Source organism: Triticum dicoccoides, chromosome 3B (genome assembly GCF_002162155.2).
Source record: "Triticum dicoccoides isolate Atlit2015 ecotype Zavitan chromosome 3B, WEW_v2.0, whole genome shotgun sequence".
Lineage (NCBI taxonomy): Eukaryota > Viridiplantae > Streptophyta > Magnoliopsida > Poales > Poaceae > Triticum > Triticum dicoccoides.
The window spans coordinates 8275541-8300688 of record NC_041385.1 but is presented as its reverse complement, the minus strand read 5'-3'; the positions used below and the strand labels follow the sequence as shown (position 1 = coordinate 8300688).

At 43.0% G+C, this 25148-nt stretch overlaps 2 pseudogenes; one reads left to right on the top strand and one right to left on the bottom strand.

The window, feature by feature from the left end:
- Nucleotides 1-4821: 4821 nt before the first annotated feature.
- On the top strand, nucleotides 4822-7211 carry LOC119274331 (annotated as a pseudogene).
- A 9270-nt stretch (nucleotides 7212-16481) lies between these two features.
- The window catches only part of LOC119274329, a 10850-nt pseudogene continuing 2183 nt past the window's right edge, over nucleotides 16482-25148 (bottom strand).

Sequence of the window (25148 nt, the reverse complement as noted above, 5' to 3'; positions counted from 1 at the left end):
TGGATAATTTCTAGGGTTCTTGGTCTGTGCCAAGATTGGTCGTGTTTGTCTAGGGTTCTTGGTCTGGTGCCAAGATTGGTCTAGGGTTCTAGGGTTCTTGGTCTGGTGCCAAGATTGGTCTAGGGTTCTAGGGTTCTTGGTCTGATCTTGAACTACAGGGTTGCAATGTTTTGGCATCAACACTTGTAAGAAAAGAAAAAGCAGGAGAATGAAGATTATATTAAAAAAATGGTCTTAGTAGTGGTAAACAAGCCTTAACAAATTACTAACTGTCCAAAAATTTGTGCCTGAATTTTTGACACTGTCATAACTGAATGGTCTGAATTTTTAACACCGCCTTAACAAATTACTAACTGTCCAAAAATACAGTTAGCTACTGTCAAAAAATTCAGTTAGGTACATTTAGCATCATGTAAGAAAATGGCCATAATGTGCCCTGATAATGATGTATTTTGTCATAAAAATATATAGTGGGCTGCATGATAATGACATGGTCCTGTTGTTTGCAAGCTGTCATATTGTTTTCATTCAAAAACCATGGAAAAACATTCATCCAAGTTTCCTCTGTACATACATATATGGCTTTGCCACAATGGTACACTAGAGTGAAAGAAGAAGCATAGGCTTAATTGAGCTGTGGAGTTCTTGTTACCTTGTCTGTCTGTCCTCGTTAGTTACATGTATCTCTCTGTTTGTGTTTCTGCGAAACAGGTTCGATCGCGGTTGGAGAAAAATTGAGGCGTTTGTTGGCTCCAAGACAGTGATACAGGTATATACATGTGCTCCGCTTACTTGTTTGGTTTGCAATAGTTATCATCTGACAGAGTATGCTTAGTTGTTTGGTTTGCAACCCATATTTTATAGTTGATAATACATTTTCCAGATCTGCTTTGTTGCAATCGTTTATCTGAACCCAGTCATTATAAGTTTATAGCTTTCCCACTGTCAGGCTTGTTCCAATAAGTAGATGCACTTACTCCTTTCTTACATATTTGTGCCTGACGAACACGGTCATCAAGTCTACTTCCATGTTGCTACTAGTAGTAACCTGACAGCACAACCATACTTAGCCACTGTTCATTAACATCAAGTCAACAACAACATCAGTAAAATTTAGTTAACAACAACATCAGCAAAATTCAGTTAATTAACTGAAGAAGAGAAGAGAGAAAGTAGAGAGCAAGAGGAGTATTTGCATTAACTGAAACGTTTTACTTTAAACTTGCAAAATTGCAGTACTCCCTAAAACTACTGCAAGCAAGAACTACTGTTGGAGGGCACTACTGTAGGGATATTCTCTGGTCTACTGAAACTTGCTGGATGTATGTTCAGAAACGTGTTAACAGGTGTATTATTTACAGTAGTAGTTGAAGATGGTTTCTCTTGTCTTAACTGAATAATCATGTATTACAAAGTGTTCTTGTTTTTCTTCATAGTTTGCAGCATTTTCAGATGTACACTGTTTTCCTATGTCTCAAAATGTTCCTAATTTGATATTTGAAAGTAAGTGTGTGGTTTGAAATTTTGATCTGATTATGGCATCTAGAATTATGTCAATTTTGTTTTGAACTAGAAGACCAAAGTGTGTTACTCACCTGGGACTAATGAAGCATTAGGCTCATCCATGGTACAAGTTCACCTGTGAACACTTGAAATTAGTCAGGACGTCCCGTACTGATAGATGTAAATTGTGTCCAGTAGGCTTTGAAGCACCGGTTTTTCCTGTTTCTAACTCTGAATCTGATATAAACCATACGGTTGGCATAAGTGGTCTTTTGTATATGTGCTGATGCTTTGTTAATATAAAGCTATAGATGATGTTGTACTTGTGATGATGCTACTTGTGATCTTCTGAAATGACCCATTGGTGACTTCATTACGCGGGGATAATGATATTGCAGGTACCCCGAGAGGCCCTTGAGTTTGCCGGAATGTCGACTAACTTCCGTTCCGGCAAATTCGGGTACTCCATATGTCCTATTTTCAGCAAAGGTAATGCTGAAATTTTCTGTGAATTTTAGCATGACTTTGCTAAAAATAGGACATATGGGGTACTTGCAACTAATTCCTGTTATCATGCATGTTTTATGATCTGTTGTAAGGGTACTAATTGGTCTCTTCTGCTCCTTATCAGAGATGGCGGGAAGCAGCCACCGCCGCTCTGCGACACCGCAGTACGAGTTGGATGCTTCCGAGTTCTTCACTATCATACTTGAGACTTCAGTATCATCCATGACGCGGGTATATAAAACGGGAGATCTCCCCTTCACCCATCTCATTATGATATCTGTTGTTTGCTACATCACTCATTGTCCCAAACTGCAGAGGCTGCCTGACAGTTTTATGAACATGCTGATGGGTGAAGATCCGCCAAATAATGTGAAGCTGCGACATGCCGGCAGCGGGTTTCGCAGGCAGTGGGATGTGGAGTTGGTGATCAAGGAGGGCCACATGTACTTGTCTCGTGGGTGGGAGAAGTTCTACCGTGCCTACGATCTGCGGCTGGGGTACTTCCTTCTCTTCAGGTACGAAGACGACGCCACCATGCTCATCGTGAAGGTGTTCAACACGACTATGTGTCGCATGCGCTACGCTGACGATGATGATGCCGGTACGTTCTGCCTCTTCTTATTCCTCTACATTTGGCTTTGTCTCACATCGATTGTTAACGGTCATTGTTGCATTTTGGACAGGTAATGGGAGCAGCAGCAGCGACACTGGCTACAGCCAAAGCAGCAGCGACTATGGCTGTAGAGAAAGCAGCAGCGATTCTGGCTGAAGCGAAAGCAGCAGCGATTCTGGCAGCAGCATAGACAACAAGAAGGATGATCCGGACTTGAGTGCGGGAGAAGAGGAGCAGAGTGGGGATGAGGAGCTGCAGGATGACGATGGGCATCAGGCTGAGGATGACCTAGCGCTGGTGGTGGCTGACCAAGGGCAAGAGATGGTGGTGGCTGACCATGGGCAAGAGATGGAGGTGGCTGAGGATGACCTAGCGATGGTCGTGCCTGAAGGTGGCCTCGCGATGGTGGTGGTGCCTGACAATGACCACGCACCGGTGGTGGCGTCGGCGATCCTATAGCTGGGCGACATGACCACACCAATTGTGGTAGAAGACTACATCCCACTGCCTCCATCGCCTCGCCGCTCTTGGCGCATCAGGCTGAGGAAGGAGAAGGAGAAGGAGAAGAACAATGCATAAGAACTGAACTTTGTCAGGTATGTCAGATCTCCTATAGGTTAGTTATCCAAAATGATATATATATATATATATATATATATATATATATATATATATATATATATATATATATATATATATACTTAGTTACCTATGTTATCTCTAATATGCTTAGTTTCCTATAGGTTTAGCTTCATTTTTACCTAAGTTGGCTCTAATATGCTAACTTAGAGCTTATATGTTTAGTTTCCTATAGGTTAGCTCCAAAATAACTTGTGTTAGCATAAAATGATCAAGTTTACATAATAAGTTTATAGTCTTTTTCTTATTCTTCTTCTTTTCCAAAGTGACATAGGTTAGCTTCATTTTGCCTAAGTTGGCTCTAATATACTAACTTAGAGCTTATATGCTTAGTTTCCTATAGGTTAGCTCCAAAATAACTTATGTTAGCACAAAATGATCAAGTTTACATAATAAGCTTATAATCTTCTTCTTATTCTTCTTCTTTTCCAAAATTCTTCTTATTCTTTTTCTAGTGTTCTTCTTCTTCTAGTATTCTTCTAGTCTTCTTCTTTTTCTTCTTGTAACTTCTTGTTTATCATTTTGCAAATTTGATTTAATTCACGGAAGCTTGCATGGATGGAGTGCTTCTTTTCCATTTGTGTTTTTATTTTGTATCAATGTGAAACTTTTGTGAATTGATGGATAACGGTGTTGGATGAACAATGTGAAACTTTTGTAATATGTAACGATGGAACTATGTGTTGGCTATGTATGTATATATGATGGAACTTGTGTATTGGCTATGTATGTATATATGATGGAACTTGTGTGTTGGCTATGTATGTATATATGATGGAATTTGTGTGTTGGCTATGTATGTATATATGATGGAACTTGTGTGTTGGCTATGTATGTATATATGATGGAATTTGTGTGTTGGCTATGATTGTTATATGGATGCTTGTTGTATATATATGTATTGGATATCTCATAGGTGAAATAGTGACCTGAGATTAAGAAAAAAAATTAAAAAATTGTTACTAGTGCGCCATTAGTATAGAAGACACTAGTGGCGCACTGTGGGCAAAACTAATGGCGCACTGCATGATGCGCCATTAGTATACCAGATACTAATGGCGCACCAGTGGTGCGCCATTAGTAAAAAATACTAGTGGCGTGATACTAATGGCGCACCGGTAGTGCGCCATTAGTAGGCAAAACCGGTGCGCCATTAGTAGGCCTTTTCTAGTAGTGATGAAGCATGCCTTGCTACCTGATATACTAATAAAATATCTTAAATGAATACTATTTTTTGTCAATTTTTTGGTTACTGTTATTTGTCACTGTCATGGGGCTTTGAATTCAATGTTACTGTAATTAGGACAGACTTGGACCAGAAAATAACGCTAAAGTAGTACCACTGGATTCTCCATCGTTCAGAGGTCTGGAGTCAACAACATCACCATCACGCACATGAGCCACTAGTCTAGTCGGTATGCATTTACTCAACTTTTGCTTGGCGGCAAGTAGCTAAGTCTCCTAGTCAACAACATCACTGTCATGTAATTACCCTCTCAAAATACAAAAACTTTGGCAGCCACTCCCTTATTTGTCCAATCATCCCTGTGCAAGTGGTTTCTGTGAAACAGTCTGCCATGGCGATGCCCACTATTCTCAAAGCCTTGACCGTTTTATCTGTGCTTGTAGTTCTTGCTGCAGATCAAGCCAAAGGGCAGAATCATCGGCCTGATTGTCCTTCTTTCTCATGCGGCCCACTTGGATACGTCAGATTCCCATTTCGTCGGGTAAGTGATCCACCTGAGTGTGGTTATGAATCTTACGAGCTAGTTTGCAGCGATGCTAATGCTACAATTCGCATCGACAATGCGACATATTATGTGTCTGGAATCAACTACAATGATTCTACCTTCTGGATCGTCGATGCTGACTTGGTTTTACACAACACCTGCCCTCTACCACGGTGGGTTCGTCCTCCTCATCCTTCATACTTACGCAAAGACATGGAAATCGAATTGGCCCCACATGCAGATAGTCTGGCTTGTTTCGTTAAATGTTCTCAGAAACTAAAGAACAGTGATATGTACAACAGTGGTATGTACAACAGTGGTATGTACAAGCCTATTGCTTGCCTGAACACCAATGAATCTTTTGTTTACATGGTAACTTGCCAAGGCACTCCTTTGATGAAATACCTTGAGCCTTCTTGTCGGTACTTGGCTATGGCTCCTTTGCGTAGTTGGGTGCTAGAGGATGCAAGTTATGCAGAAATTGTGAACTCCATGAGGGGCGGATTTGCTGTTCGATTTCCATTCAGATATTATGGGGGGATGAAAGAGTGGAGCATTAAGACATGCCTATTGCGTGAGATTAGGTGAGTTACAGGTCTTTACGTATGCACACTTTTTTTTATTGACATGTTGTGGTTTTATTTGTTGCCTGTGTATACTTGGCTATCTTGTACCAAAACTGCTAGGGCTCTCTTTAATTATATTTTTCATGCCATCTTGGTATTGCAGCAAATTTCGTGGCCCAGCAGTGTCTGGAACGAGCATCAATGATTGGATTGCGATAATTCTTCTGATGGGGGCAGATTTTGCAGACTGCGTATTTTATGGGATTGGACTTCCTTATTATGCTGGGATAGAGCGGAAGGTCATACTAATTACTATGCAGAAGCTGACATTGACTGCCGGTACTTCAGAATTTTGTGTTATAATTTAATTTCTTCATCATCACAGCTCTTTATTTAATGTAGCCACTAAACCCTATGCAACCTTGCTTATGTAGATCTATGCAGGTTCGTGTTGGCACCCCTGGCTGTGTTGATCTTTCTTGTCTACAAGTACTGGAAAACACGGATCAGAATTGATGCAGTCGAGAAGTTCCTCCAAATGCAACAAATGCTTGGCCCAACAAGGTATGCCTACACCGACATCACTGCAGTCACAAACCATTTCAGACATAAGCTGGGTCAGGGAGGCTACGGCTCCGTGTTTAAGGGTGTGCTATTGCCAGGCAATGTTCATGTCGCGGTCAAAATGCTAGACGGTAACTCCAACTGTAATGGAGAAGATTTTATCAGCGAAGTTTCAACCATTGGCAGGATCCACCATGTTAATGTGGTGCGTTTAGTGGGGTTCTGCCCGGAGGAAATGAGACAAGCGCTCGTCTACGAATACATGCCTTGAGGTTCTCTGGACAAGTACATCTTCTCAGCTGAGAAGAGTTTTTCCTGGGACAAGATTGCCGAGATAGCTTTGGGCATTGCCAGGGGGATCGACTACCTGCATCAGGGTTGTGACATGCAGATTCTCCACTTTGACATCAAGCCACATAACATCCTTCTTGACAGCAATTTCATCCCAAAAGTTGCTGATTTTGGTCTCGCCAAACTATACCCAAGGGACAATAGCTTTGTGCCATCAAGAGCCCTACGGGGAACTATTGGGTACATAGCTCCTGAAATGATATCTCGGGGCTTCGGTGTGATATCGAGCAAGTCTGATGTTTATAGTTTTGGGATGCTGCTGTTGGAGATGGCCGGTGGAAGAAGGAATGCTGACCCAAATGCGGCACATTCAAGTCAGTCTTACTACCCGTCATGGGTGTATGACAAACTAGTTGAACAAGAGGTGCGTGAGATATCTCCCGTTGGCGACATGCATGAGTTGGAGAAGAAGTTGTGCATCGTTGGACTATGGTGCATCCAGATGCAGCCCCATGGCCGACCAATGATGAGCGAGGTGATAGAGATGCTGGAAGGTGGCGTCGACACGTTGCAAATGCCTTCCAGGCCATTCTTCTGTGACGAAGGGCACATCCATACCGAGGATACTTACCATTTGTCGTCCGAGCTGACAGAAATCTCCGAGGAGGATATGAGTGTAAATATTGATGTGTGATGTAATTTATGATGAAGTGATGCGCTTAGCTCACGAAGAAACAAAATTATGGTTCTGGTTGTATCATGTCTGAAATTACTGATGTGTTTCCTGAGTGTTGTGTATTCCTACTAGTATGTTCAGGCCATTTTTTACTATATGATATTTTACTTGAGCGGCTGCTTATCAAACTTGTATTTTCTGCGATGCTCAAAATTGTGTATGAACTACTGATGTGGCTTCGATGAAAAAGCTGGGCCGTCAGCACTAAATATTCCCGAAGCCAAGGCGCTAATTAATTTCGTACAAAATGTTTATTTAAATTTGGCGGAAGCATTCATGTTTTCAGATACTAGGCACATGTTGGGAAGATGGAGAACCGCAGCTTGGAAACCCCAAATGGATCCTGGACTTGGTGAGCTCAATCGAAAACCCCATTTTTATTTTTCAATTTTTTTTTAAAACATATCTAGATGTAAACTATGTGTCAGTAAAATTTTATGGAGAAGGGTTTTTGTTTGTGTTTTACATTAAGCACAGAAAATTGTGCGTCTATATAGTTACTATAAATCCAAACATTGCCACTTTTTGTGTGTGTATTTTTCACATGTTATGAAATAAAAGAGATGAGATGCAACCTGTTCCTGTCTTTAGGGTTAGACCGCACTACATGATAGCTTCAGTCTTTAGTCATAGAAGAGATGCTGAAATGGACGTGTGCACTGCACTATCGTGGAAGAATTCCAATTCTAAATGTGCGGCGTTCTGGACCGCACTATTGTGAAGAAATGGATGTCGTCGTCATCAGTTGGGAAGAAAAAGATCCCCCGGTCTATGGCCCCAGTCTTGCTCATATAGATGCTTCAAAGAAACTAGCTTTGAAATTGCAAACTGAAAATAGTAGATGTGTATGTCTACTAACTACAACTAATTCTCTCCTTTCCTTTACTAGTAAATCCGTACGTGCAATACATGTTGTCAGGTAGAAGATTAATTGCACGTTGATATCAGGCAGCAAATACATGTTGAGTTCTCGCCATTGGAGTATTATAGGTCGCTGGACTGACACCGTTCGGTGTCTTAGATTTGTTGGATCTGCCTCTTGGGTCTTTTTATATTGGTAGATATAGATGTTATACCCGAAGTAAAAAAAATATTATTTATGTAAATTTATTTTTTATAGGTTCTACCAAGTATGTGTAATGTTCAATGATGTTAGATGAAATGTACATGCATGTCAAATACAATATTACATGGTTCAGAAAAAATCGATAGAATCAGAAACTTCCTTTTGTGGCATACGTGAATCTATTTTCTTTTGTAAATTTATTCACAAAAATGTTCATTGCTAGCGCATTTCAAAGGAAATCTTCATGTATTCTAGACAATCATGTATGAAAACAAAAATGGTCCCAACTCTCAAATAAAATGTCCATATATTCCTGAAAATTAATTTACCATAGAAGATAAGTAAACAAACAAAAAAGTAGCAACAAATAGTTATTAGGGGGGAGAAAAGTATATAAAAGGAGTCAATAACAGAAGAAACATACAAATATAAAAGGTATACAACAACAACAACAACAACAACAAGAATGACGTGGTAGCTGTGCAAGGGCCACTTCCTGAATTATTGTGGAGGAATTCCTAAAGCTGAATGTGAGATCTTGCCGTATGTTTGGTGATTCCGTCTGAGCATGACTTGCACATATAAATAATAAATGGACGTCGTTGTCATTGGTAGGAAGGAAAAGATCGGGTGTAAGCTTTCAGTACATATGTGAATAATTGATGAGAATTTTCACTTGGAAACAGAAAGCAAAAGCAATCTTCGAACGAGAAAAGAAAGAAAGCAAAAACAGACAACCAGTTAGTGGATTTTTGTGTCGGAAATTTTCTTCGGCAAGGCGAGCGAGTGGGTATTTTCAAGGGTTGGCGAGCGAGTGGGTTCATGCTCGAATTAGAATTCCCCCGCGGCGAGAACATATATGTGGCCCAGCGTTGCTTAGTGCTGCAGTTACATCCTGCAGATCCTATTTGGCGCGTAGGTCGCCTGCGCGCGTACCCCTCCACCCTCACCCCCAGCTTTCAGCTACTTACATCAGGCCGGCCTCTTCCCAAACCGGTTTTTCTTTTTTCTCGGTCTTTTATACTTTTTATTTTCGTTTTTTCCTAACTATTTTAATTTTTCTCTATCTCTTTTCTTCCCTTTCTATTTTTTTTATTTTTGGTGTTTCCAAATTCGTGGGCATTTTCTGAAATATAGGAACATTTTTTAAATTGAAACATTTTTCAAATTGGTGAACATTTTTTGAAATTCAATTTTTTCCATCGTATAAAAAAATTGAGTACGTGAAAAACATGTTCATGAACTCTACAAAAGTTTCATCATATTCAAAAATGTTCATCAAATTCAAAAAATGTCCTCAAATTCAAAGTTTGTTCATCAAATTCAAAAAATGTTCATCGAATTCAAATTTTGTTCATAAAATACAAAGCAATGTTCATTGAAACTCAAAAACATTTCATCGAAATTCAAATTTTATTCATCAAAATTCAAAAATCTTCATAACAATTCAAAACTGTTCATTTGTTAGAATTCGTGAACATTTATGAAATTCCTGAAGATATTTTTGCCCTAGTGATTAGTTTTTGAAAAAAAGTCTGAATACCCAAACTTTTTTTGTAGAAGCAAAAAACAAGAATAGAAAATAAAAACAATAAAAAACGAAACGCAAAATAAAAAACAAGTAGCCCTGCTCCTCACTTGGACCGCCGAAGGACGCTGCCCACTTTTCCAACGCACAGGTCGCCTTTAAGAGGGAGCAACTAATTAACGAGCACTCCTTCGGGAGCCTCGCAACGATCAGCGCCACTTGGCGCGCTCTCAGCCATTCGCCATGTTTCGCGCTTGGGGCGCTCCCTCCGGATTTTGTTTTTTGATTTTTCCGCACGCGTTTTAAGCTTTTTAAGCATTTTTTTTCCAGGTTTTTTGACGTTTTTGTTTTTCACCGGTCTTCCCTAGCTTTTCGACCAAAAACAATTTCGAAAAAAAATTATTTTTGCGCAAAAAGACGCATTTTTTCCCAAGAGGAATGGTTTTGCTTCCGCGAGAGGCAAGGTTGTGCTTTCGCGAGAGTCATGGCTGTGCCTCTTGGAACCGAAAAAAAAGCACGTTTTCTGTTTTTTTTTTCTTTCGCGAGAGGCACGTTTTTACTTCCGCAAGAGGCACGGTTGTGATTTCGTCAGAGGCACGGCATGCCTCTTTCGGAAAGGAAAAACACTCGTGCTCCCGGTTCGATTTTTTCGTCCGGTTTTTTCATGAAAAAAAGTCAAAACCTATCAACATGGGATCTAGTTTTGAAGATCTCAACGCGAGGAATCCAAAGGCGAAAGCGGTTTGAGATTTGGATGCATGTTTAAGAGATAAAACGTTTTGAATAACCGAATCTACGAAAAAAGGGAAAACTCCCAGGTTGTGACAAGTGGCGCCTACGCAGCGTGCCACTTGTCGCAACCTGGGGAAGTTGGAGTGATCTCCGCAAGGAGTGCTCCTTTTTTTGAGACAATCTTGCCAGGCTTTATTTAGACCAAAACGATGTTCATAGGTAGAAAAAGAGATCACCGGGGTGCCCTAACCAAACATGGCGGCCCACCCCTAAATTTGAACAATGCTTCGCTAGATTGCGAGCCTCGAAATTTGAGCTCCTAAACTCATGCACAAAGCTACATGTACTTAAAGAAGAGCTCTGATCTATTATTTCATGTAGTAAGGAGTACTCCTTAACTAGTGATTTTGGTTATCAGAGGTCCCGTTATGTCGTTCGTGGCCCATTTAACTGGGGCTGGCTTATAGCTACTGTCTCACACAAGAAGCGCAACTTACTACACCATGGCCCTTATCTGCAGGCGCGAATGCTATTTCTTTGCCTGAAGCGAGAAACAATCGGATGTCTCGCTTAAGCATCTACAGTACTGGCCCAGCCTAGTCGCGGCTTTAAAACAAATGGGAATAAAAAGGGGAGGTAAGAGGATTCAATCCTAGGTCTCTCGGATGATACGTAGTGCTGCAAACATATTAATACACACTAAATTTTAAATAATTTTTCTTCTCCATTTTTGTTTGTTTTTTTCTTCATTTTTTCTTTGGTTTTCTTTGTTCTTCTTCATTATGTATTTTCATTTTTTCTATTTTTCTTTTCGTTTTCACTCTATATTTTTGTATATGACAAAAATATTATTAATAAGTGATCAAGATTTTTTGCATACATGTACAACATTGTCCGAACGCTTATTCAACATTTTCATACTAATTGATCATTTTTCAAATGCTTGGTAAACCTTTTTTAATACTTATTCAACATTTTTCAAATACTTGTTCAATATTTTTAATACTTATTCAACATTTTTTAATACTTGTTCAACATTTTTCAAATATTCGTTCACCATTTTAAATTCATTCGATATTTTCAAATACTTGCTTAATTTTTTATTGCCTATTTAACATTGTCAAATACTTGTTAAACATTTTCCAAAAACTCGTTCAATATTTTTTAATCGTTATTCAAAAAATTTCCAAATAAGTTTTAAGATTTTTCAAATGTGTTTTTGGAGAGTGCTTTTTGTAATTACATATGTAGAACATTTTAAAGTATAAATTAAAGTGCAAAAATAAAGCAAGAAACGAGAACAGAATATAGGCTGTGGCCTCCGGCGCAGCTGGGCCGACCATCTGGGGTCACTCCAAAGCGAGCCTTTCCCCTGTCTGGCTTAAAGCGAGAGATAGGAGCTCGGGGGTCGCATGAGCCGGCCTATTTTGCGATTACTTTTTTCATTTTCTTTTTCTTTCTTTTTTTATTCTTTTCTTTTCTGTTTTCCTTTTTCTTTCTATGTTTTCTTCTTTACCTTTTCACACTTTTTGCAAATTTTCTTTTCAAATCTACGAACATATTTTTCTTCATCGAATTTAATTTTTTTTCATCGAATTCAAAATTTGTTCATCGTGTTTTAGAAAATGTTCATAAATTTAAAACTTATTCTTCATATTCAAAAAATGTTCATCATCAGAAAATTGTTCATCAATTTCGAAATTTGCTCATCGATTTCGAAAAATGTTCACCAAATTCGAATTATGATCTAATTAGAAAACATCATCCATATTTTTCATTAAACAAATTGTTCATCTAACTTAAAAAATGTTCATCATATTCAGAATTATTCACTAGTATATTTAAAACATGTTCATGACATGAAAAAAATGTTCTTCCATATCGAAATTCAGAGACATTTCTTTTGAAATAAGAACATATTCTGAAATCACGAACATTATTTAAATTCGTGAACATTAGTCAGCCCTGGAGTTGAGACTCATAGACTAGTCTTGACTAGTCCTTGGACTCATAATTCATGAGTACTACCCAGTGCTTACTTTCTCATAGATCCACTCTGGGAGGTAAACATTGCTCTCGCTACCAACACTTGGGTCCGAGATCCTCCTTCCACTCACCATTTCTAACATCAGCATGCCAAAAGTGTACACATCTGACATGTATGACATTCCCCCAAAGTTCCTTGAATATAGCTCTGGTGCAATATAGCCCATCGTGCCTCTTGCCGCAGTTCAGGTAAGATGTTCTGGTCCTTTGCACACAGCTTTGCTAGGCCAAAGTAGATTTTGGGATTAATGTTGAAGTCCAACAAAATGTTGCGAGGCTTGATGTCAAAGTGGAGGATGCATTGGTTACACCCTTGATGCAGGAATCCATTCCTCGGGCTATGCCTAAAGCAACATATAGCATTTTAGCGGGCACTAGGATATCTTCAAAAATATCTAGAGTCATGAGAGAATATGTATTTCTCCAATGAATAGTTAGGCATGAATTCATAAATAAGAGAACACCTAGTTCCTTGTGAGCAAAACCTGAGGAGTTGGAGAACGTTTGCATGGTGTATTCTCCTCAATGGTTGTGACTTCATTAGTGAATTCTCCTCCCTCTCTTGAGAGTTTTCTAGCATCTTAACTGCCATGAGAACTCCACTTGGTAGCTCGCCTTTGTATACAGTTCCAAAACCTCCTTGCCCTACTTTCTCCTTACACCGTCTTGCCATCTTTTTTAACTTCAGAGGATGTTCTTTCACATATGTACATGGCAATTTTTCTAAAAAAATGGCAGTTTTTATAATTTTTTGTACATGCCAATTTTATTAATATTAATAATATGGTGTTTTTATTATAAGAGGATGCCATTTTTATTATAAGAGGAGGGTCTTTCATTATTAATAATGTGCCATTTTTATTATAAGAGGATGGCATTTTTATTTGACATTTTCACTAATGTACATGGCAGTTTTATTATTAATAACATGCCATTTTATTATTATTTATGTGGCTTTTTTAGGAGGATGACATTTTTATTTTTCAAAGGATGGAGGTTTTTATTATTGGAGAGCACGACATTTTTTATTGTTATTGGCATGACAATTTTATTATTAAGAAGATCGTAAGAGCATGGCAATTTTTTTTCATTTGGGCCATGCCAACAAATATAAAGAAGTAATGAGTTAACTAGGCCTATGAGCTATCTCGGTCAATCTTGGCTTCCCCGGGAACGAGAATGTTAGATGTGGTCTTCTTCCTGGGGAATGTTCCCCAGATATTAATGACATTTATTTTACCTTTTCATTCATATATATTTTTGATTTTTGAACCAAATTTTTTAGCATCGAAGATTTATTTTTTGAATCATTATTTTTGTGAACAAAGTTTTGAAAAACAGATGCCACAAGCAGCGGTGACCAACAATCCCAGTGCGATCAATTTCTGTGAACTATATTATTTGAGTAAAATTTTAATAATTTTATTTCTGTGAACTAAGTTGTTGAGTAAAATTTGAATAATTTGTGTGAACTAAATTTTGAATAGTTTTATTTTTCTTTTTTAGACAAATAGTTTTATTTTTCTGAACTATTTTTTTTCGTGAGTAGCCGACAGCGCGGCCCAACAATCCCAGTGCGATCAATTCGTCGTATTGTTTGTTGCCATGGCTCGCTAATTTTTGCAGGGGAGGCCGACCCATCTCACGCAAAAGGCCCAACTCTTGCTTATCTATTTCTCAGGGGCGGCCGGCGGTCGGCACCGCGGTCGAGCCGTGCCTGCCAGCCGGAGGCCGTCGAGCTCGCCCAGGTACGCTCACATTCTCCGCCGGCTGGGCTTGCTCCTCGTCCTACTCCGGCACACCGCCTCGCTCGCGTCTCACCTGGACTCCGGCGGAAGCTATCTGCCACGGTGAGTAATCCCCTTTGCTCTCCTTTTGATTTCCGAACAGGAATGCTGAGTTTCTACTAGTAATTAATCATGGAAGTTGCGTGATTAGTTTTTGGATCCTCTCTTTTGTTCTAGTAGAATATAAGGGCATCTCCAGCCGCGCCTTCAAGAAGGCCTCTCCAGGCGATTTTTTCGCGCCGGCGCCGAAAAAACGGCCCCAGGAGCCCGATTTTCGCCGGTTTGGGCCGAAAACAGCGTCGGCGGACCCAGCCCGAACCCAGCGCGCTGGGGGGCGCCCGGGGGCGCCGGGGCGAGTTGTTTTGGCGCGAAGAAGCCGCGGGCCAGCCGCGTCAGCGACTCGGCACCTCGTCTCCCCCCAACGGCCTCGGTTCCCGCGGGGAATCAATGGCAAGGCTGCCGCCGGTCAGCATTGCCATTGATTCCTTCACGGGCGGCGCTTCACGGGACGGCGCGCCGACGCCTCCCCTCCCTCACACGCGTACACACGGGCGCGGCCCGGCTATAAAAGCCGGCGGCCTCCACTCCACTCTCCTGTACCCCCACCAGCCCCGCCCGCCCCCTCGCCGCCGTCCAGCCCTCCCTCTCCCTGCCTCTCCCGAGCGCCGACGCCATGGCAGAACGGTTCCCCGGAGACGAGGCGGCGGCCAACGGCTTCGGCCGCCGTTCGCTCCGTGTACTGGAGTCCTGGCTCCTGTTCCAGGCGAACATCCCGGCGCCGCCGGACATGCGCGCCGGGCCATCGGGGTGGAGACTCAGCGCCGGGGGAGTGCCCGTTCCCCCGTTGCCCGACGCCGTGGCGAAGCCGGAGTACTTCGCCGAGGAGGTCGAGATCGCGCGCGCTTCCCTCACCGACGCCCAACGCTCCGTCCCCAATACGCCGCCGACAACCACGCGGCCTGGGCGGCGTATTTCGAGCGCCGCCAGCAGCAGCGTTTGGCGTCCACCAACGGCGCGCCGGTGGTAGGCGGGCGGCAGAACAGCGAGGGGCGCCACCTCTGGTGGGGCGTCCCCGGCCGCACACTCGAGGGCGTGCTCATGCACCTCGAGGGCGGCAACGACCCGCCGTTGGCGTACCCCCCGGCGCAGCACCGACGCGTCGTGGCATGGGCGCCAAGGCGGTTCGGGTCCTCCTCCTCCTCTTCCTCCTCCCGATCCTCGTCGCACTCCTCTAGCACTCCGGCCCTACTCGGCGTCAAGGCCGAGCCCGCGGCGGAGTCGCCGCTCGGCCGACGCACTCGCAGCGCCGGCATCGTCATCAACGAGGGCGGCCGGCGCGCCCCCTCCTCGTCGGCTCCTCCGCGCTTCGTCAGGCCAAAGTCGGAGCCGGGGCTGGCGCCGGTGAAGACGGAGCCGGGGCTGGCGCCGGTGAAGACGGAGCGGGGGCTGGTGCCGGTGAAGGCGGAGTTCGTCGACGACGACGCGGCCCTCGAATGGGCGCGACAGGACTCCATTGCGATGGAGAAGGCGCGCCGGGAGAAGGCGAAGGAGCGCCAGCGCGCCGCCCTGCGCCGCTTCGAGGAGCGCCGACGCGGCCGCGACGAAGACGGAGTCGTCGTCCTATGCGACAGCGACGACGACGACGACGCGCCGCCGCCAGGCCACCATGGCGACATCGGGTCCAGCCGGGGGGTCCGCGTCAAGGAGGAGAAGGCCGACGACGACGATGGCGGCGACGGCGGCGATGACTTCAGCCCCTTTCTTTTTTAGATTAGCTTAATGTAATGAAAATGCGCAAATTTGACCGAAATTCGCCATGTTTAGCCGAAATTTAACTACTCTTTTATCATAACTTCGCCGAACGGCCCCTTTTTTTTAAAACACTCGCCTGGGGGCGGCCCTGGGGGCCGATGGCTGGGCGACGACTCGCCCCCAGGGCCTTTCTTTGCGCCGGCTCATCCTCAGGCGGCGCTTTTAGACGCCCCCTAGGGGGCCAACGGCTGGAGATGCCCTAAGCAGCCTATATGCGCATCTCTGTATTAGAAAGAGCTTACAGTAGTATCATTTATGGGGGAAAGGGGATAAAATCACATCAATGACTGGGTAAGATTATCACAGCACTCTCAGGAAATGGCTGCAAGATCCGGTGCCGTATGTTTCTAATTAATAGCATTACAATATGGTAAGATACAGATGCAGAATTGACAGTACTGCAGAATCCCATGTAGTTCAGTATGTAATCCAACACTGGGCAAGCTAGTGGCAAGGCATTACGCTTTATGACGCAGATCCGAGTTATGTTCCCTCAAACGTGTAATGATACACACAAAAACACACAATGCGTGTTCATGTGTTCGTCGTGTTTTGTGGCATGGGGCGATTATCAGACGACACAAAGGGCTTGGGAGGAATATGCAGGTTCTGAAGCCTCCCAGTTAACATGTTTACCACCTTAGTCATTGATGGCCAGTTCTTCGGGTTCCACTGGATGCACCACAGTGCCACAATAGTCAGCTGTCTCATCTTCTCCTTGTCTTCTGCTGTCATTTCCAAAGTAAGCTCCCATTCTTGCCCATTGATTACTTTCTCGTAGATCCACTCTGGGAGATATACCTCATCCTGGTTCTCAACACTTGGATCTGAGTTCCTCATTCCGCTGACCATTTCCAACACAAGCATGCTAAAACTGTATACATCTGACTTGTACGAAACCCCTCCAAAATTCCGAGAGTATAGCTCTGGTGCGATGTATCCCATAGTGCCTCTGGCTGCAGTCAAGGTGCAATGCTCTGGTCCCTTGCACACAGCTTTGCAAGGCCAAAGTCTGATATCTTCGGGTTGAAGTTGTAGTCCAGCAAGATGTTGTGTGGTTTGATGTCAAAATGGAGAATCCGCTGGTTGCAGCCTTGATGCAGGTATTCCATTCCTCGGGCAATGCCTAAAGCAATATCTACCATTTTGTTGGGTGCTAGGAGTTGTCGAGAAATATCAGAAATATGTGCGAATATGTATTTTTCTAGTGACTCGTTAGGCATGAATTCATAAATAAGAGCCCGTCTCATTCCTTCGGAGCAAAAGCCCAAAAGACGGACGATATTTGCATGATGGATTAGTCCAATGGTTGCAACTTCATTGATGAATTCCTCTCCCTCTCATGTAGAGCTCTCTAGCATCTTCACTGCCACAGGAACTCCATTTGGTAGCTCTCCTTTGTATACACTTCCAAATCCACCCTGGCCTAGTTTATCCTTGAATCGTCTTGCTATCTTCTTAACTTCAGGGAAAGTGTACCTTGTGGGTTTCGATGTGCCATATGCCTTGAGAAACATTTCAACCTTCATATTTATCTCTTCATTGTACCTTGACTTCAAGGACAGATAGATCGTTGTGGCCACCATCACCGAAAGAACTATAAATACGGCTACAGATGATGTAGCTGCATAAACAGAAGTAGAAATCATCACACTGCAGGCTAGAAAGCCATCTCTTAGTGATTGGCTGATCGTGATAAGGATTAGAGAAATAAGAGTCAGGGGCTCAGGGTAGCCATTACTAAGACATTAGTGTGTGCTCTGGATGTTTTTTTTTAGTTTTATTGGAATGAATTGAAAGGTGTGGTCGTGTTGATTGAAGCAGTACCTGCAATGACTTTGACACGTGAGCCTGCAAATACCAAAAAATAAAATAGCATTCAGTTGATGGTTTGGTAAGTAAAACTGAATTTCACTTCATGAAAAACAGGGAAGTCATAGCTATAAGAGGTGGCTCTTTTTCAAACAGTAGCAGGAATATTCATTTCAAGAAGGGAAATGTGTGGCTTTGGTTGGATACAGTAGGATTTTAGTTTGTGAGAAATGACTGTACTGTGATTATGAACTTCTTATTTAGCTGTTTCATCATAAGCAAGTTTCCTGCTGGGAAACATATATCATCAGAACTCTGTTCCCCTAACCACGGCTGTGAGGATTGTTACCCATATATCTTAGTTACAACCTTAAGATTCAGGTCCTATTTGGGGTTGTAATCAACTAATTATAAAATAAGTTTTGTGGCTGAGGTATGATGTAATGCTATCTTTTCATTCCAATCCAACCCACATGAAAATAATCCTATCTAGGTGTCTGATCTTGACAACCTTACTAGTGTTGTATGTGTGGATGTCTATCAGAGTATTAGACTGTGAAAAGCTTAAAATCAAATAATCACAGTTACTGAACTCTGCTTTATTAACAAACACATTTTCCTTTTAGGTTGCTATTGTTTGTTGGATTTCGTATGGAACTTGGGAGAAATGGATAGGTGTAGGATGAAGACTGAAGCTAAGTGTGCCCAAATAGTTCATACTACTTCACTAAAAATAATTTGATGGAAAATCTCATGGAAGCTTCAAAGAACCGAAACTAGTAGTGTATATACACTACAGGAATCAGCTACTTTGCCATCAGCCACGGCGGACGGCAAAGGCAGGTATGGCGGACGGCAAAGGTCTTTGCCGTCCGCCGCTGACGGCAAAAGTGGACGGCAACGTACGGGACGGCAAAGAGCTACATTGCCGTCCGCTTAGGGCGGCTGACGGCAAAGGGTCCTTTGCCATCAGCTGCCGACGGCAAAGAATACAGACGGCAATAATTGCGCTGTTACTCCGTTAGGTGGTTAACAGCAAGCCTTTCCGTCGGCCGCTGACGGCAAACATCGGAAGGCCTTTGCCGTCCGTCGCTGTAGGCAAAGTTTTTTTTCTCTTTGCCGTCAGCCACTGTTGGCAAACTGACCAAATAGGTCAGCCTCTCATGAAACACAGTTGCCTGCCACGTGGCCTCTTTGCCGTCCGCTGCTGATGGCAAAGATACCTTTGCCGTCGGTGGCTGACGGCAAAGAGCCTGCATATTGGCTTTTTTTTCTGTTTTTTTAAATCCAACAATTTTCACAGCAAATATATATGACTTATATAGATATATTTCACAGAGCTATTTAACAACACATAAGTTTCATCGTACATACATATATAGTTCCATCCACTCATACATAGCAAGTTCCATCAAGATAGCAAAGTTGCACATACATATTACAATGCAAAGTTTCATTAAGATAGCAAGTTCCATCGTAGCAAGCTAAAAGAATACTAGAAGAGAATGAAATTAAAAACAAGCACTCCATCATAGCAAGCTAGCTCCCGAGAAGTGAATGAAATCTGCAAAATGGCAAATAAGAAAGTTAGGAAAAGGTGACTAGAAGAAGAAGACTAGAAGAAGAAGCACGCCATCGTTTGTGAGGTAACTTAGGTGAAATGGATCGTTTATGAGCTAACTTAGGTAAAATGCATCATTTTAGAGCTAATGTAGGTAAGTACATGTCATTATTGAGCAAACCTAGTTAACTAAGCATATTATAACTAACTTAGGTCATTTTGGAGGAAACAAAGCTAAATATAGATCGTTTTAGAGCTAACTTAGGTAAAATGGCTGGTTTTGGAGGTCAGTAAGCTTATTAAGTCATTTTGCAGGAAAAGAAGCTACGTCTAGGTCATTAAGGTAAGCATATTCGATGAAATAAAGCTAAGTCTAGGTCTTTATGCATTTGTTAAGCAAAAAACTAGAGAAACTTACCTTGATCATGGAGGTGTGGGAGCGGGCTAGCTCAGGCCAGTAGCTGGAGAAGGATCGTGTGATGCTTGTGTGGAGTAACGCTGCACAAAAGATCATTTCCAATGTTTCGTTAGCATGATGACACTCAAATGTTAAGACTAGCAAGTAACGTTCATTCAAATTAAACTCACCGTGGTCTCAGGAGCAATCTCTGGATCAATGGCTATGGAGCCACGGGACCTCCCGCCACTAGATATCATCACCTGCTCTGGATTGTAGGGGATCTGGCTCGGGTTAAACTCCTCCCCTATCCTCGCCTTCCCCTTGACTTGCTTGTAAGAAGCAGTGTGGGCCATGGCATACAGGTCGTACCCCTCTGGCACCTTATCCGTCTTATTGTAGCATGCCTGAAAGAGAGAAACAAAGTAAATTAGTAATTAAAGGGCTCAAGCTAGCATGATGAATGAATTGCATTAATAATGAAGCAAACCACATTACCCAATTCCGCCCGAACTGATATAAGCTGGAGCTACCTTGATGGTGTGACACACCTTCAATTTGGGCACGTTTGTCCTTGGCCTCAGTCGGCTCCCCTTCCATCTTTCAACACCTGCCATGACAAAGAGTAAACGAAATTAGTACAACATAAAAAAATAGCAACATGAATAATAATATGTATATCACTTAAGTGTATCATCATCAAGTACAACATAAAAAATTGAATACCTGACACTACTAATAATCTCGATCAGTATCATCAATAAATGCATAATCATCATCATCACTATAATCAATGACGGGCTCATAGGGTTCAGTGGCATCAACATGTGGAAGGCCACCTTTACGTAATCGGTCAAGCATTGAGAGGTCGTCCGCAGCAGTAACCTCTTCTTGTTCCGGCTCTTCTTGTTCCTCCTCTGGGGTGATGTGGGATTCACTGTCGCTGTCTACTTCAATGTTTTGGGGTGAAGTATACCGGTTCTTGAAACGCTTTTTGGAAAGACGTGTCTCTTGGAAGAATTCTGCTTCATATGTGTCTGGGTTAATGTGAGGTTCATAATCCTCTTCCTTTGGAGGAGATAGTCTAGCACGTGGCGGCACTTCATAAACGACATCCCAACCTTTCAGATTTGGATTAGTTTGGCAGGCCCAGGGTAGATAGAATACTTGGGTCGCCTGTTGAGCCATAATATAGACATCAGGAACATCTAAATGGGTGCTTTGGTTGATTTCAACTAGCCCTATATGTTCATGAGTCCTTCTAGTCTCCTTCGGCTGAAACCAATAACATTTGAAGACTACCACATTCGGTGGGTTTTCACCATAGAATAGAAGTTCATAAATTGCTTCAACTCTCCCATAATACTCGGTACCTCCTTCGCCGATAGCAGATACACAAAAATTTGTAGACATTCGGTCGGCCATAGATAGCTCTTTGCCATAGGTACGAAAACGATACCCGTTGATGTCGTATTTGTCAAATGAACGGACCTTATAGTCAAAACCATTAGCGACTTGTCTCAATTCGGCGTCCATAGACTCTGAATTAGCCTACAAGTTTAATATGAAAGGATTGTTGCATTACGCACAAATTAGCGAATGAAATGAAATTGTCTAATAGAATTTACCGTTTGTTTGAACCAAGAGATGAAACTGGGATAGCCGCCTCCTTGCTTTGCGAGAAGCTCATACTCTTCGACGGAATCCTTTTGGATCACCGCTCCATACGAGAATAGGGCGACGTATCGACTGTATGAAATATCCAGGAATAAGAGCAGTTCAAAGGAAATAGAAGTTGCGAAACAATGTACCGAGAACTTACTCGATGTACGGCCGCACTTCTATCAGGTTGTTGAAGATATACAACGAAATGGTCCGCCATTCTTCGTTATCCAAAGATACTGGATTTGAAACACTGGTTGGATCCACCCTTTTTAGGCTCGTCAGCATTGTACCGAGGCTTCGGATTATGCAAATGACGATTTTTGGTTTCGTAGTGTGCTGTCACGAAGTTTGCCGCCTCCTCAGTGATGAATGCCTCAGCCATAGACGCTTCAATTCTACGTTTATTTTTACATTTTTCTCGAAGCGTCTTCTGCATCCTCTCAGTTGGGTAGCACCAACGATTTTGCACGGGCCCCCCCAATCTTGCCTCGGTCGGGAGATGCAAAATCAAATGCTGCATTGGATTAAAGAAGCCTGGTGGAAAGATCTTCTCTAACTTGCAGATCAATTCTGGCGCCAACTCTTCCATTTCTTCTAGCACGCCAGGCGATAGTTCTTTCGCACAAAGAACACGGAAGAAATAGCTGAGTTCTGCCAGTATTAGCCATTCATCCTTAGGGATGAAGCCACACAACATCACCGGCATTACCCGCTCAATCCATATGTGCCAATCATGACTCTTGAGACCAAATATCTTCAATTTATCAAGACTTACTCCCCTCTTTAGATTGGCTGCATACCCATCGGGCAACATCAACTGCATTTTTACCCACAAGATAATTTCCCTCATAGCTGGCCTTCCAAGATTGAACCATGCCTTTGGCTTCGTCCAGTTCTGCTTTCCTTTCGGTTCTTTCATGTTTTGTAACGGCCTATCACATAGCGCCTCCAGATCGACTCTAGCATTAGTATTATCCTTTGACTTGCCATCTATGCCGAACAATGTACCAAAAAGTGCCTCGGCGATATTCTTCTCAGTGTGCATCACGTCGATGTTGTGTGGGCAAAGGAGGTCTTTGAAGTAAGGCAGATCCCATAAGCATGTTTTGTGAGTCCAGGCGTGCTCAGAATTATACCCCTTGAAGTACCCTGGACGCTCTAGATCTGGCTCGAGAGCGTTTAACTGATCCAGGGTCTGTTGGCCTGTCAACGCAGGTGGTGCATAGTTTTTTACAACTCTACCTCTGATGAAGTTCTTCTTGTCTTTCCTGAACTTATGGCGAGGATCCAGGAACTGTCTATGCATGTCGAAGCAAGAAAACTTGCGACCGGCCTGAAGCCAACGAAACTCAAGAGCTCCCTTGCATGTGGGGCACGGGAACCTTCCATGCACACACCAGCCAACGAATAGCGCATACGCCGGCAAGTCATGCGTCGAGTACATGTACCAGACACGCATTATGAAGTTTCGTTTGCTATAGGCGTCGTATGTCTTGAACCCATTATCCCAGGCTTCTTGCAATTCGTCCTTAAGCGGCTGCATGTACACATTCATATTTTTCCCCGGATAGTTGGGCCCTGGAATTATCAACGTCAGGAAAATGTTCTTTATTTGCATAATCTGTCCGGGGGGGGAGATTGAGTGGAAAGACAAATACGGGCCAACAACTGTATTGGGCTGCCGTCATACCAAACACACTGAACCCATTGGTGCTGATGCCGACTCAAGGATGCCTCGGATCTGCCGTTTTGTCAGCATGTAATTCATCAAACTTTTTTCACGCAACACCATCCGATGTGTGTACCATCATCAGATTACCATCTGCATCTAGTTTGGTTCTTTTGCCTGTTTTGTGCCATGTCATCTGTCTGGCCGTCTCTTCGACCATGAATAGACGTTGAAGTCTTGGTACGACTGGCATATACCGAAGAACACTAACAGGGATTTTGGTTTGTGTCTTCTCACCCATACCGTTGTCTACCACAATATACCTGGAACACTTGCAAATGGGACAATAGTTCAAGTCCGCATAGTCAAGCCTAAATAAGGCATATCCTTTCTCACAGGCATGTATCTTCTCATAGGGCATCTTCAGTGCACGGAGGATTTTGTCTGACTGGTACAGGTTTGCAGGCATTACATGGCCTTTGGGTAGAAGCGTCCAAATACTGTCATAATTGCGTCATAGCATTCTCTGCCCAAGTTGAACCGAGCCTTCAAAGCCATTACTTGTGAGATGGCATCCAACTGACAAAGCTCAGTGTGCTCATGGAGCGGACGTTTTGAAGACTCCAACATTTCATTGAAGGCCTTTGCAGATTCCTCCATCTCCTCGTCCGAATCCCGAGCATCATCATAGTCTTGCACCATGTTTTCCATCCCGGTACCATGCTCGTCGGTGCGACGATGATCCACCTCAGCTCGGTCACGTTGGGCAGACTCACCATGAAATGTCCACACCGTATAATCGGGCGTAAAACCATTCTTCTGCAGGTGTTTACCCATTTCAGCCTCTGTCCTCTTTTCCCAATTGCCGCATCGGAAACAGGGGCACCAAGTTTTCCTCTGGCCATTTGCAAATGCGGCTTGCACAAACCCCTTGATTTTTGTGAACCATTCAGCGCTCCATTTGTTCTGACCAGTGTGACCGGTATACATCCACGCACGATCACTCATCTTGACTTTCAGAGCTACTGGACACACAACAATTATATATATAATTCACCATGTATATATTCATCAGTTGATCTACTTTGTCAATTTTATTACGTCCATGCAACCTACACTCTAATAGGTAATGATAGGTCCTAATCCCACCCGAGTATGTGTAGATTGGGTTCATTTTCCCAAGCTATGCTCCGGATCCGACGCAAAATTTTGGCAGCACCTCCCCGCTGTTCTCCTGATACACGTCTCTGCAATAAACAGAGAGGATGTGTACCCGGAGAACAACAGGGGAGGCACTGACGAAATTTATGCGTCGGATCCGGAGCAAAGCATATGGGAAAACGAACCCAATCTACACATACTCGGGCTGTCCATGGATAGCATTGGACAATTCGAAAGAATCAAGGTTATAAATATGCAAATTCATGCATATTTATAACTATGACGCTTTCGAACGGGAGACACATATTGGTTACGCATACTGATGATTCAAGACACATATATAGCTAGCTACCAAATTTCATGTCATTTGTGCAAATAATTAATGGGGGAGAAGGACATGTCATTTGTGCTCACCCACGAACGAAGGGGCAGAGCTCGTCAAACGCACGGCGAGGTCGTCGAACACCAAACCTCACAGCGATGAAACAACTGCACATTTAAATCTACCCGATCAACACAATTATATATGATGTTTTTCATAACAAAATCGAAAAATATATGACCTAACTAATAATTCACAAATATATAACCCCGTCGGCCTCTGGAAGGCCAAAGAGCACCTTTTCGGGAGGTTTAGGGGGTCGGGGTGTCATGTCGGTGTCGGGGTGCTGTTTCAGGGTTAGGGTGTCGTGTCGGGGTCGGGATGTCGGGGTGTGGTGTCGTGGTCTGTGTGTCGGGGTGTGGTGTCGGGGTCGGGGTGTCG